This window comes from Balaenoptera physalus, assembly GCF_965194825.1.
Source record: "Balaenoptera physalus genome assembly, chromosome: X".
In the NCBI taxonomy this organism is placed as follows: domain Eukaryota; kingdom Metazoa; phylum Chordata; class Mammalia; order Artiodactyla; family Balaenopteridae; genus Balaenoptera; species Balaenoptera physalus.
The window spans coordinates 107,134,009-107,148,389 of record NC_138903.1 but is presented as its reverse complement, the minus strand read 5'-3'; positions in this window follow the sequence as shown (position 1 = coordinate 107,148,389).

Sequence of the window (14,381 nt, the reverse complement as noted above, 5' to 3'; positions counted from 1 at the left end):
TCGTTTCCCTTTTGGACGTTGTACAATATAACCTCTTCCATTTTGGTGTATTATAGGTGTCTGCTTATTTGGTCTGATTTTTATTTGTCTGGAATTTACTTTAGCTTCTAGGAGGATTAATTTTTCCAATGTTTTGAAATTTGATGCTCAAGGCTCCCCCATTCCCACCTCCATATATAGTTAAGAAATTTGGGATCAGAAGGATGTGCTAATAATTTGTTAGAAAAGGGTCCTTTCACCATCCTGCCTATTAGCACTCACTTAATTTCCTGTTTTATTCTTGGAATAATTACATCTCTAATGGAAGCATAATGGAGGGAAGCATGAAGAAATATACATTGCAGAGGAGATAAAATACATTTAATAATATTAGCTCTTTCCCTAGTAAAGATGCCATTAGTGCTACCGATGCAGCTTCAGGTAAATTTTTTCAAAAAATAGAATATTTTATAGTATTAAGTGTACATCAGAGTCTGGGCTTAATATATGACAAAACATATGCACTGCTCACTGCTCAGTGAAAACTTACGGGGCCTCTTTGTATCACTAAAGGACAAGTCATGATTATGAGCTTAAATTAGTAGTGCTTGTTAATTAGTGGCATTTCTAAAACAAACAGTGAAAATGCTGAGTATAGAAAAAATTGTGAATAGCAGCCTTGGGGGAGACTCGGTTTATGGGAGGATGGTTATAGCAAAGCAGAGCAATCAACTTCAAGCTGGGAGAGAAATGGAATTCCTAGGTGTGATAGAAAGGTTGTCATGGTCTCTATTGGAATGCCACAAAAAAATCTCTCTCCCTTCAAAGGACCATTCCAGTCTGGATATTCTTTGTATCTAAAGTTCTAGAACGGGGCAAACTTTAGAAATAAAGCTGACACATTTCAACATTTTGTCAGGCCTTATAACTACCCCATGACATGCGGAATATCTGTACCCCAGTTTTATAGATGAGAAAACAAAAATGAAAAACAGGTTAAATCCAAGGTCTTACAGCTAGTAACTATTATAATAAGGTTGTCTGACTTCCAAGTCTGTGTTCTTAAACACTACACCACACTGCATAAAATGCCAGGGAGAAATTTTATATTTATGTCAGCATTTAGGAGTGATCCTCTCATTTTTAAACATGATATGAGGAAAAGGGGAGAGAGGTGATTTCACTCTCAATTACGTTTCAGTGGTCTAAACTGAGGCATTTGTTAATCCACTCAATAAGCAACTTTTGGATGCTACTCTACCAGTTGCAGGGGGAAATTTGAGAAGACAAATTTTTATAGAGCATACCATTTATCAGGTAAGATGAGATAGGACTTATCATTTTCTACCTTTTACTCTAGTCTTATTCTCCCTTTCTGATGTACATAGATTAAGGGTTGAAGAGGATCTGAACATGTGGCGAAGAGACTTTGGGTATGGTATTGCAGAGAACACAGCCAGAGGAAAGTTTTTAAAAGCCTAAAACAGTAAAGTGTATAGAGTGCAGTGGAAGTATTAGTAATAGTGAACATTTCGGTTTGTATGACATATGAGATTTAAAGGTGGGCCATATGGAGTGAAATATAAACTATCTGAAGCAACTTTGCCAGAGTTCTGGAAAACAAAGTTTTACTGCCACCAGGTAAATGCCCAATCAAGAAAAAGCCATCTTTAAAATGGAAAGAAATTTTGTGACATTTTCACTTGCCCTTTCCCCACCCCCTCCCTGGCATGGCAGTGATTTTGGTCTTGAAGCTCCACCAGCCTGGTTCTCCATTCCCTCCCTAGAACTGAGCCAGCAAAGCAGACTTAACTTGCAAATTATTCTGTGTATCTATTCTAACCTATCTGAGGGATACCTGAAAGATTGATGTGAAGTGCTTGACTCTGTTTTGCCTACCTCAGAACTTAGACAGGAAAAGCAGTGAGCACTGCCCACGAAAACTTCAAGGTGAACTATAGGCCTCCGGATGCTTGGAACAAGCATATAATCCAAGGGATTATTGGTGAATACATAATACAGACCATTCAAGGCATGGAGGAGAAGCTGGGGTGAGACTCTTTGGGAAATTAGAACAATCAAAAGCAGCAGTGTACAACAGGAAACTGAGAAAGCCACATACATGCTCAGAAAAGACCTGAGAAGGCCTTAAGCTTTCACCTTGTGCGGATCCATAGGCCCAGAGCAAGCCTAGCTAAGTGCTAAAAGAGTGCACCAGCACAAAGCCAATCTACAAAGACTGGAAGAGGTTGTTTCTTCTTCTTTTTGTTTGTCTCCTTACTTTTTTGTTTTAAATTGTGATGTATTATTTGTTTAATCTCCTGCCATTCAAGGAAATTTCTGTTAAAAGATTAGCTGAATAGGAGCTAAAGGAAGAGACTTCAGAGATCACATACAACAAGAAATAGTTTTGCAAAATAGTTTGGAAAAGTCACAAAACAAATGAACTACTACTGCTTTCAACAATCAAAACAAAACAGTAAATGCTGGGGAAGGGGGGGATTTGATTTCCAGAGTTATCCATTAAAATAATCAAATATCCAATTTTCAACAAAAATCATAAGCCATACAGAGAAATAAGAAAATATGGCTCAATTAAAGGAACAAAATAAATTGACAGAAATCATCCCATTTCAGCCACTCCTCAATATTTATTTTTTGAATGAATAAATGACTTGAGTAGATAAAATAAGAAATTAAAATCAATAATAAATAACTAGCTATGATGACCACCATACCACAAACACAACACATGGAAATTTGGAAACCAGAGAAAAACGGATGGTTTTTGTTGGAAAGTGTATTTTATTAAAACTTATCAACTGAAGAAGCTTTTCACACTTTTCAATTGTATCTATATTAACCAGTCTGTTATGGTTTTCTAAGAGCTAACACATTGCCCTTTTAACACTTTAAGTGCCAACAGATTCCATGAGTGAATTCTGTCAAACTTTTAAGAGGCAGAAAATCCCAATGCAATTAAACTTTAATAGAACAGAGAAAAATAAGAAAAGCATCCAAATTATATTTTCATTTTTATTCATATCTATAAAATATAGAATTAAAAGGAGAGACTAATTTGCAATATGCATATTGATGCAGAAATCATGAATAAAAGCAAATATAATTCAAAAATTGTAGTAAAGTAATAATTCACCAAAACCAAGTGATTCTCTTTGCATTATAGTGATATAAAAATGGCTCAGTGTTGGAAAATAGATTAATATAATTCACCACGTTAAGGATAAAGAATGGAAAAGCACACTTATTTCAGTAAATTCTAAAGAGTCATTCAATAAGAGCTAAACTTCATTCATGAGTAGAATAAAAAAAAGAGAAAGAGAGGAAGGAAGGCAGGCAGAAAGGAGGCAGGCAAGCAGGTAAAAGGAAGAATATCTCTAGTAAATAGTAAAATAGTAATAGATATATATTTTGATTATATATTTATATTTATATATACACATATATATGTAGACGTAAATAATACATAGTTATATACATATGTATATATCATACTTAATGGTGAAGGACTAGAATTGCTTTGCACTAAAGACCAGAATTAGGCAGGAGGACTATTAACATTATTATTACACTCATCCCTCAGTATCCAGGAGGGATTAGCTCCAGGACCCCTGCAGACACCAAAACCCATGGATGTGCAAGTCCCTTATATAAAATGGCATAATATTTGCATATAACCTAAGCACATCCTCCTGTGTACATTAAATCACACATGAATTTAATGAATTGAATGTTATGTAAATAGTTGTAAATACAATGTAAATGCTATGTAAATAGATGCCAGTATGGGGCAAATTCAAGTTTTGCTTCTTGAAACTTTCTGGAATTTTTAAAAAATATTTTTGATCCATGGTTGGTTGAATCCACAGATGCGGAACCTACAGATACAGAGGGCCAACTATACTTAAATGTTTCCTGGAACTTTGGCTAATTACTCAAGAAAAGAAATAAGTGACACAAATGTAATAAGAGATCAGATATGACAATCTATAATTTTGTAATTGTGTTCTTGGGCTACACAACTATTATGGACTGAATTGTGTTCCCTCAAAACTCATATATTCAAGCCCTAACTCCCACCCCATATGACTGTATTTGGGCACTGTGACTTTAAAGATGTAATTAAGGTTAAATGAGGTCAGAAGGGTGGGGTCCTAATCCAACCTGACTGATGTCTTTATAAGAAAAGGAAGAGAAACCAGGATAAGGGTGAGGTTTAGGATGTATAAGTTTAGGCATTTTGCCAAATTTGTAGATTTCTGTATTTTATCAAATTTATCAAACTTTTAAAAGATTTTTTCAAAAATTCTTTCTGCCCCTTGGTCTCTCTCCTCTCCCTCTTGGACTCCCATAATTTGAATATTAGTAAGTTTGATGGTGTCCCACAGGTCTGACAGAGTGGTACATTTGTTACAACTGATGAACATACATTGAAACCTGATAATCACCCAAAGTTAACCTTAGGAACCTCTATTGGTGGTGTACATTCTATGGGTTTAGATAAATGTATAATGGCATGTATTGACCATTATAGTATCATACAAGGTAGTTTCACTGCTCTAAGAACCTTCTGTGCTCCACCTGTTTAACCATCACAACCCCTTAACCCATGGCAATAATGGATCTTTTTACTGTCTCCATATTTCTGCCTTTTCCAGAATGTCATATAGTTGGAATGATATAGTATGTAGACTTTTCAGATTTGTTTGTTTCATGTAGTAATACACAGTAAAGGTTCCTCCGTATCTTTTCATGGCTTAAAACCTCATTTTTCTTTAGTGCTGAATAATATTCCATTGTCTAGATGTATGAGAGTTTATTATTCATTCACCTACTGAAGGACATCTTGGTTGCTTCCATGTTTTGACAATTATCAATAAAGCTGCTGTAAACATCTATGTGAAGGTTTCTGTGTAGACATATGTTTTCAACTCCTTTGGGTAAATACCAATGAACATGATTACTGGATTTTATGGTAAAAGTATGTTTAGTTTTGTAAGAAACTACGAAACTGTCTTCAAAGTGACTCTATCATTTTGCATTCCTAGCAGCAGTGAATGAGAATTCCTGTCAGTCCACATCCTTGCCAGAATTTGGTGTTGGCCATCTGGATTTTGTCCATTCTCATAGGTGTGTACTGGTTCTTTTAATTTGTATTTCCGTGATGACCTATGATGTGGAGCATTTCCACATATGCTTATTTGCCATCTGTATATCTTGTCTGGTGAGGTGTCTTTTAAGATATTTGGCCCATTCTTTTAAATGGGTTGTTTGTTATCTTATCATTGAGCTTTTAGAGGTTTTTTTTGTTGTTGTTTATTTTAAATAACAGTCCTTTATCAGATGTATCATTTGCAATTATTTTCTCCTAGTCTGTGGCTTTCTTTCTCATTCTTTTGACTTGTCTTTCACAGAGCAAAAGTTTTTAATTTTAATGATGTCCAGCTTATCAATCATTTCTTTCATAGATCATGCCTTTGGTGTTGTACCTAGAAAAGTCATCAACATACTTATATAGGTTTTATCCTATGTTTTTTTCAGGAGTTTGATATTTTGTTTTCAATTTAAGTGTATGATCCATTTTGATCTAATGTTTGTGAAGGGTGTAAGGTCTCTGTCTGGATTCCTTTTATTACATGTGGATGTACAGCTGTTCCAGCACCATTTCTTGAAAAGGATATCTTTGCTCCACTGCATTGCCTTTGCTATTTCATCAAATGTGTCTATGTCTGGGCTCTCTATTCTGTTCCGTTGAACCACTTTTCTATTATTTCACCAATACCACACTGTCTTGATTCCTATAGCTTTATAGTAAGACTTGAGGTTAGGTAGTGTCAGTCTTCCATCTTTGTTATCCTCCTTCAATATTGTGTTTACTATTGTGGGTCTTTTGTTTTTCCATATAAACATTAGAATCAGTTTGTATGTATCCACAAAATAACTTGACTTTGGGATTACGTTGCATACATAGATCAAGTTGGGAAGACCTGACATCTTTACTTTATTGAATCTTCCTATCCATTAAAATGCAGTCTCTCCCCATTATTTTAGTTCTTTGATTCTGTTCATCAGAGACTGGTAGTTTTCCTCATATAGGTATTGTATATATTTTTGTTAGATTTATACTTAAGTATTTCATTTTGGGGGTGCTAATGTAACTCATATTATGCTTTTAATTTCAAATTCCATTTTTCATTGCTGGAATATATGAAAACTAGTTACTTTGGATTATTAACCTGATATCCTGCAAGCTTGCTATAATTGCTAATTAATTCCAGGAGTTTTTTGTTGATTATTTTGAATTTTCTACAAGCTCATGATTTTTTTCAAAGTGATCTTCTCTCATATTTCCAATTTTTCCTCTGCCATGTGTTCTAATTCCCAAGTACTAGCTTCCAATTCATAATTATTTTTTCACCTTTGTCAAGAATACAGCTAGTTCCATTTATTGTCTTTTTTTTTAAGTGACTGTAGAAGGCTGGTGACTCAAGATGGCAGAGTAAGAACACATGGAGCTCACCTCCTCCCACAAACACATCAAAAATACATTTACAGGTGGAACAAGTCTCACTGAAAAATAACTGGAAACTGGCAGAAAGACTCCTACACAATCAAGACTGTTGGAAAAATCCATATGTAATTCTGTAGGAAAGGAAGAAAAGCGATCAGGTTGGGACCTGTGCTCCTGGGATGGGACTCAGAGGAAAAGAGAGGCTACATGGGTGGACAGCCGCCATGAGGAGTGAGCGAGTCAAGCCACAGACTCAGCATCCCAGTCCTGGGCTCCTAATGGGGCTGACAAGCCCTGTGGCTGGTTGGAAAACTTCTGGGAAAAATAGAAAGCTGGGAAAGCCAGGGCTCCGCTCATGAGGAGCCCGCACACCCTGGCTCACCATGTGGCAAGGTGGAGAGAGCAGCTGCCAGGTTCCCCCCAAGCATCTCACCATGTGCCCTAGCCCAAGCTGAGTGAATGCTCCAGCCCCCACTCATTCCACACCACAATATAGCACTGGATCTGGGTCAGCCATAACCTGGAAAAAGAGTCACAGAGGAATGCAAAGGTGACTGGTTCCGAGGTACAGTCCAAGCGGGGTGGTGGTGGCCATTGTTGGTACTTAATCAAGCAGGACTTCAGAAGCTGCTCAGAACTCTGACAGTGATCAGTCCACCACAGCACACCCCTCAATACATGAAGAGAAACCACAAGGGCCCCGCCTGTCCTGTGGAGTGAATCCACAACAGGGCAGAAGCAACAGAGGCTGAGGACAGTGATCAGCTGTGAGAGACAAATGAAACTTGAAAGCTTTTGCACAGCAAAGGAAACCATAAACAAGGCGAAAAGACAACCCTCAGAATGGGAGAAAATATTTGCAAATGAAGCAACTGACAAAGGATTCATCTCCAAAATTTACAAGCAGCTCATGCAGCTCCATATCAAAAAAACAAACAGCCCAATCCAAAAATGGACAGAAGACCTAAATAGACATTTCTCCAAAGATATACAGATTGCCAACAAACACATGAGAGGATGCTCAACATCACTAATCATTAGAGAAATCAAAACTACAATGAGGTATCACCTCACACCAGTCAGAATGGGCATCATCAGAAAATCTACAAACAACAAATGCTGGAGAGGGTGTGGAGAAAAGGGAACACTCTTGCACTGTTGGTGGGAATGTAAATTGATACAGCCACTATGGAGAACAGTATGGAGGTTCCTTAAAAAACTAAAAACAGAACTACCATACAACCCCGCAATCCATAAAAACCATAATTCAAAAAGAGTCATGTACCACAATGTTCATTGCAGCTCTATTTACAATAGCCAGGACATGGAAACAACCTGCGTGTCCATCAACAGATGAATGGATAAAGAAGATGTGGCACATATATACAATGGAATATTACTCAGCCATAAAAAGAAACGAAATTGAGTTATTTGTAGTGAGGTGGATGGACCTAGAGTCTGTCATACAGAGTGAAGTAAGTCAGAAAGAGAAAAACAAATACCGTATGCTAACACATATATATGGAATCTAAAAATAAAAAACAAAAACATGGTCATGAAGAACCTAGGGGCAGGACAGGAATAAAGATGCAGAGGTAGAGAATGGAGTTGAGGACACGGGGAGGGGGAAGGGTAAGCTGGGACGAAGTGAGAGAGTGGCATGGACATATATACACTACCAAATGTAAAATAGATAGCTAGTGGGAAGCAGCTGCATAGCACAGGGAGATCAGTTTGGTGCCTTGTGACCACCTAGAGGGGTGGGATAGGGAGGGTGGGAGGGAGATGTAAGAGGGAGGGGATATGGGGATATATGTATACATATAGCTGATTCACTTTGTTATACAGCAGAAACTAACACAACAATGTAAAGCAATTATACTCCAATAAAGATGTTAAAAAATAAATGAATAAATAAAAACAATCTACCACATAAAGAGTTCAAAACATTGGTAATAGAAACGTTAACTGAATGAGGAAACAGCATTGATGTACACAGTGAACATTTTAACAAGGAACTAGAAAATATGAAAAAGACCCAATCAGAAATGAAGAAATCAATAGCTGAAATGAGAAACACACTAGAAGGAATGAGTAGCAGACTAAGTAATAGAGAAAAATGCATAAGTGATTTGGAAGAGAGAACAATGGAAAGCATCCAATTAGAAGAGCAGAAAGAAAAACAAGTTTTAAAAAATGAAAGCAATTTAAGAGATCTCTGATATAACATTAAGTGTTCCAACATTCACGTTATAGGGGTTCCAGAAGAAGAGGGAGAAGGGGATTGAAAATGTTTTTGAAGAAATCATGGCTGACTACTTTCCAAACCTAAAGAAGGAAACAGATATGTAGGTACAGGAAGCACAGAGGGTCCCAAATAAGCTGAACGAACCCAAACAGACCCACACCAAGACATATCATAATTAAAAGGAAAAAGTAAAAATAAAGAGAATTCTAAAGGCTGCGAAAGAAAAACAAGAAATAAGAAAAATCTCAAATAAACAACCTAACCTTCAATCTGAAGGAATTAGAAAGGAAAGAAAAAATAAAGCCCAAAGTCAGCAAAAGGAAAGAAATAATAAAGTTCAGAAAGGAAATAAATAAAATAGAGATTTAAAAAAAACACGCAACAGAAAAGATCAAAGAAACCAAGATTGGGTTTTTTTAAAAAGATAAACAAAATTGAAAATCCTTTAGCCGGGCTCACCAAGAAGTAAAGAGACAGGACACAAATTTTTAAAAAAGAAAGAAAGAAAAAAGGAGAAATAACAATCCATGACACAGATATACAAAAAAATAATAAGAGAATACTATGAACAGTTACACGCCAACAAATCTGACAACATAGAAAAAATGGACAAATTTCAAGAAGCATACAAACTGCAAAACCCAGATCAAGAAGAAACAGACAATTTGAACAGACTGATCACTAGTAACAATGAAAATGAATTTGCAACTTAAAAAGAAAAACTACCAGCAAACAGAATTCCAGGACTGGACAGCTTCACATAGGAATTCTGCAAAATATTTAAAAAAGAACGAATACCTATCCTTCTCAAACTATTCTAAAAAATTGAAGAGGACAGAACACTGCCAAATTCATTCTACAAAGCCAACATTACCTTGATACCAAAACCAGACAAAGACACCACAAAAAAGGAAATTACAGGCCAATAGCTTTGATGAATATACATGTAAAAATCCTCAACAAAATATTAGCAAACCAAATCCAACAATATATAAAAAGATCATACACCCTGATCAAGTGGGATTTATTCCAGGGACACAAGGATGGTTCAACATTCACAAATTAATGTGATACACCATATTAACAAAAGGAATGATAAATTCACTTGATCATCTCAATAGATGCAGAAAAAGCATGTGACAAAATTCAACATCTATTCATGATAAAAACCTCTCATCAAAGTGGGTATAGAGAGAAAATATCTCAACATAATAAAGGCCTTTTATGACAAACCCACAGCTAACATCATTCTCAATGGTGAAAAGCTGAAAGCCTTTCCTCTAAATTTAGGAACAAGACAAAGATGCCTACTCTTGTCACTTCTATTTAGCATAGTATTTGAAGTCCTAGCCACAACAATTAGAAAAGAAAAAGAAATAAAAGGAATCCAAATTGGAAGGAAAAAAGGAAAACTGTCACTATTTGCAGATTACATATACTTTATATAGAAAAAACAAAACTCTCCACTCAGAAACTATTAGAAGTAATACATGAATTAAGCAAAGTTACAGGATACAACATTAATATACAGAAAGCTGTTGTTTTCTATAATAGTTAATCACTATCAGAAACAGGAAGTTTAAAAAATCCCATTTAAAATCTCATAACAAAATAAAATATATAGGAATAAAGTAAACGAAGGAAGTGAAGGAACTATACTCTGAAAACTATAAAACACTGATGAAGGAAACTGAAGATGATACAAAGGAAGAAAATATATCTCGTGCTCTTGGATTGGAAAAAAGAATGTAGTTAAAATGGCTGGAGAGGGTGTGGAGAAAAGGGAACCCTCTTGCACTGTTGGTGGGAATGCAAATTGATTCAGCTACTATGGAGAACAGTATGGAGGTTCCTTAACAAACTAAAAATAGAACTACCACACGACCCAGCAATCCCACTACTGGGCATATACCCTGAGAAAACTATAACTCAAAAAGAGTCATGTACCAAAATGTTCATTGCAACTCTATTTACAATAGCCAGGACATGGAAGCAACCTAAGTGTCCATCAACAGATGAATGGATAAAGAAGATGTAGCACATATATACAATGGAATATTACTCAGCCATAAAAAGAAACGAAATTGAGTTATTTGTAGTGAGGTGGATGGACCTAGAGTCTGTCATACAGAGTGAAGTAAGTCAGAAAGAGAAAAACAAATACCATATGCTAACACATATATATGGAATCTCAGAAAAAAAAAAAAGGCCATACTACCCAAAGCAATCCATAGATTTAATGCAATCCATAGATTTAACGCAATCCCTATCAAAACACCCATGACGTTTTTCACAGAACTAGGACAAATAATTGTAAAATTCATATGGATTCAAAAAAGATGCTGAATTGCCCAAGGAATTTTGAGAAAAAAGAACAAAGCTGAAGGTATCACCCGCCCAGACTTCAGACTATACTACAAAGCTATAGTAATCAAAACAGCTTGTTATTAGCACAAAAATGGACACCTAGATCAATGGAACAGAATAGAGTCCAGAAATAAACCCACATACCTATGGTCACTTAATCTGCAACAAAGGAGGCAAGAGTATACGATGGAGAAAAGATGATAGTCTCTTCAACAAGTGGTGCTGGGAAAACTGGACAGCCACATGTAAAAGAATGAAATGAGAACACTCCCTCACACCATACACAAAAATAAATTCAAAATTGTTTAAAGACCTAAATGTTAAGACCTGAAACTATAAAACTCCTAGAAGAGAACATAGGCAGAACACTCTTTGATATAAACTGTAACAATATTTTCTTGGATCAGTCACCCAAGACAAAAGAAATAAAAGCAAAAATAAATAAATGGGACCTAATTAAACTTATAAGCTTTTTCACAGCAAAGGAAAACACCATCAAAATGAAAAGACAACCTACAGAATGAGAGAAAATATTTGCAAATGATGCAACCAACAAGGGATTAATTTCCAAAATATACAAACAGCTCATACAACTCAATAACAAAAAATCAAACAACCCAATCAAAAAGTGGGCAGAAGACCTAAATAGACACTTCTCCAAAGAAAACATACAGATAGATAATAGGCACATGAAATGATGCTCAATATCCCTAATTTTCAGAGAAATGCAAACCAAAACAACAATGAGATGTATCATCTCACACCTGTCAAAATGGCTAACATTAAAAAGTCTACAAATAAGAACTGTTGGTGAGGATGTGGAGAAATGGGAACCCCTGTACACTGTTGGTGGGAATTTAAATTGGTGCAGCCACTATGGAAAACAGTATAGAAAGTCCTCAAAAAATGAAAAGTAGTACTACTATGTAATCCAGCAATTCTGCTCCTGGATATATATCCAGAAAATACGAAAACACTAACTCAAAAAGATAATGCACCACAATGATCATAGCAGCACTATTTACAATAGCAATGATATGGAAGCAACCAAAGTGCCTATCAATAGATGAATGTATAAAGAAGATGTGGTATATATACAATGGAATATTACTCAGTCATAAAAAGGAATAAAACTCTGCCATTTGCAGCAAGGTGGATAGACCTAGAGAATACTATGCTTAGTCAAGTAAGTCAGACAGAGAAAGACAAATACTGTTTGATATCACATATACGTGGAATCTAAGAAAATAATACAAAGGAATTAATATGCAAAACAGAAACAGACTCACAAATATAGAAAACAAACAAGTGGTTACCAAAGGGGAGAGGGAATGGGGGAGGGGCCAATTAGGGGTATGGGATTAAGAGATATAAACCAGTATGTACAAACTAGATAAATAACAAGTATATATTGTATAGCACAGTGAATTATAGCCATTATCTTATAATAAATTTTAATGGAGTATAATCTGCAAAAATTCTGAATCACAATGCTGCACACCTGAAACTAATAATAGTGTAAATCAACTATACTTCAATTTAAAAAATCAAATCAAATTTTAAGATTTTTAATTAACATTAAAAAGAAATGACTATATATTTCCTTTATTGAGGTTCCAATTACTTATTTTTTATGTACATCTGTTTATGATTCATAATTGCATGCTTTTATTTAATAACTTAATTTTTTGTTTTTGTATTTTATTTCCTCCTTTATGTCTTAGATCTGGGAGTTAGCAAACTTTTTTTTTTTTTTGTAAAGGACCAAATAATAAATATGTGAGGCTTAAAGGGATATGTTCTCTACTGCAAATATTTAACTCTACCTTTATAATGTGAAAGCAATTATATATAATAGGTAAAAAATTTTGGTTATGTCTCAATTAAAACTTTATTTGAAGGCACCAAAATTTGAAATTCATATAAGTGTCACAAAATATTATTTTTATTTTGATTTTTTTTCAAACATTTAAAAATGTACAAATCATCTTTAGTTTGCTGGCTGTATAAAACATATAGTGAGTTATAGTTTAACCCATCTTAGATGATACTAAACATATTACTTGGTATAATTTGAATTTGCTCAATTATTTGAACTTTGTTTTCTGTAAATTTATTTCTCAACTTTTGAGTAGTTGTATTTCTTTCTTAGTGTTATCTGTTCTCCTATATTTTGACATTTTATTTAGAAGGCTCATCTTGAGTGGAATATTTTTTTTCTTTTTCCCTCCCTCAGAGTGGCATCTTACAGTAGTGACTTGGGACTCATGAAGTTATGGTGATACACAAGGTATAACAATTCCAATATGTGTCAAACAGTTTTCATCTGACTTTTCAGATTCTCTTAGCCTCATTTGTCTTCAGGGTCTTTGGCCATTCATTCTAGTCCAAGCTGCCAGTGAGTAACCAACTTCAAATGAGAACTGCCTGAATATTCCTCACCTCATTATGCACTAGATCCTTCATTTTCTTTGCTTAGGATTCTTGACACAGAAACATATTAGCACATGCTCCACCAAAGTGTTGGAATTAAAACCTCAGGGGTAAAACTTTAACCAATAGGAGATAGAAGTTGGCATGTAATTTTTTTCACTTTCTCCCCAAGATGAATTTTCCTAAGAAGCAATTATTTGGTCTCCTGCAAGAAGGTTCTGTATGATTGAGAAACTGGTTGAATTTAGTATCAAGTGGTGGCAGGCTTGGTACCTCACTCTGACACAGATATACCTCTTTTTATTGTGCTTCACTTTATTGAACTTTACAGTTATTGTGTTTTTTACAAATTGAAGGTTTGTGGCTACGCTGTGTCAAGCAAGTCTATTGGCACCATTTTTCCAACAGTATTTGCTCACTTTGTGGTATCTCCATGTCACATTTTGGAACTCTCACAATATATCAATTTTTTTATGATTATTGTATTTGTTATGGTGATCTGTGATCAGTAATCTTTAATGTTACTACTATGACTTGCTGAAGGCTCAGATAACGGTTAGCAGTTTTTAGCAATAAAATATTTTTAAAATTAAGGTATGTACATTGTTTATTAGACATAATGCTATTACACACTTGATAGACTATAATGTAGTATAAATATAACTTTTATATGCACTGGGAAACCAAAAAATTTGAGTGACTCACTTTATTGCAATATTTTCTTGCAGTGGTATAGGACCCAACCTGCAACATGTCCAATTATGCTGCATTGAATTTTACTTTTTTTCTACCTTCTAGTCTTATTTTTCTTTTACTTCTGCT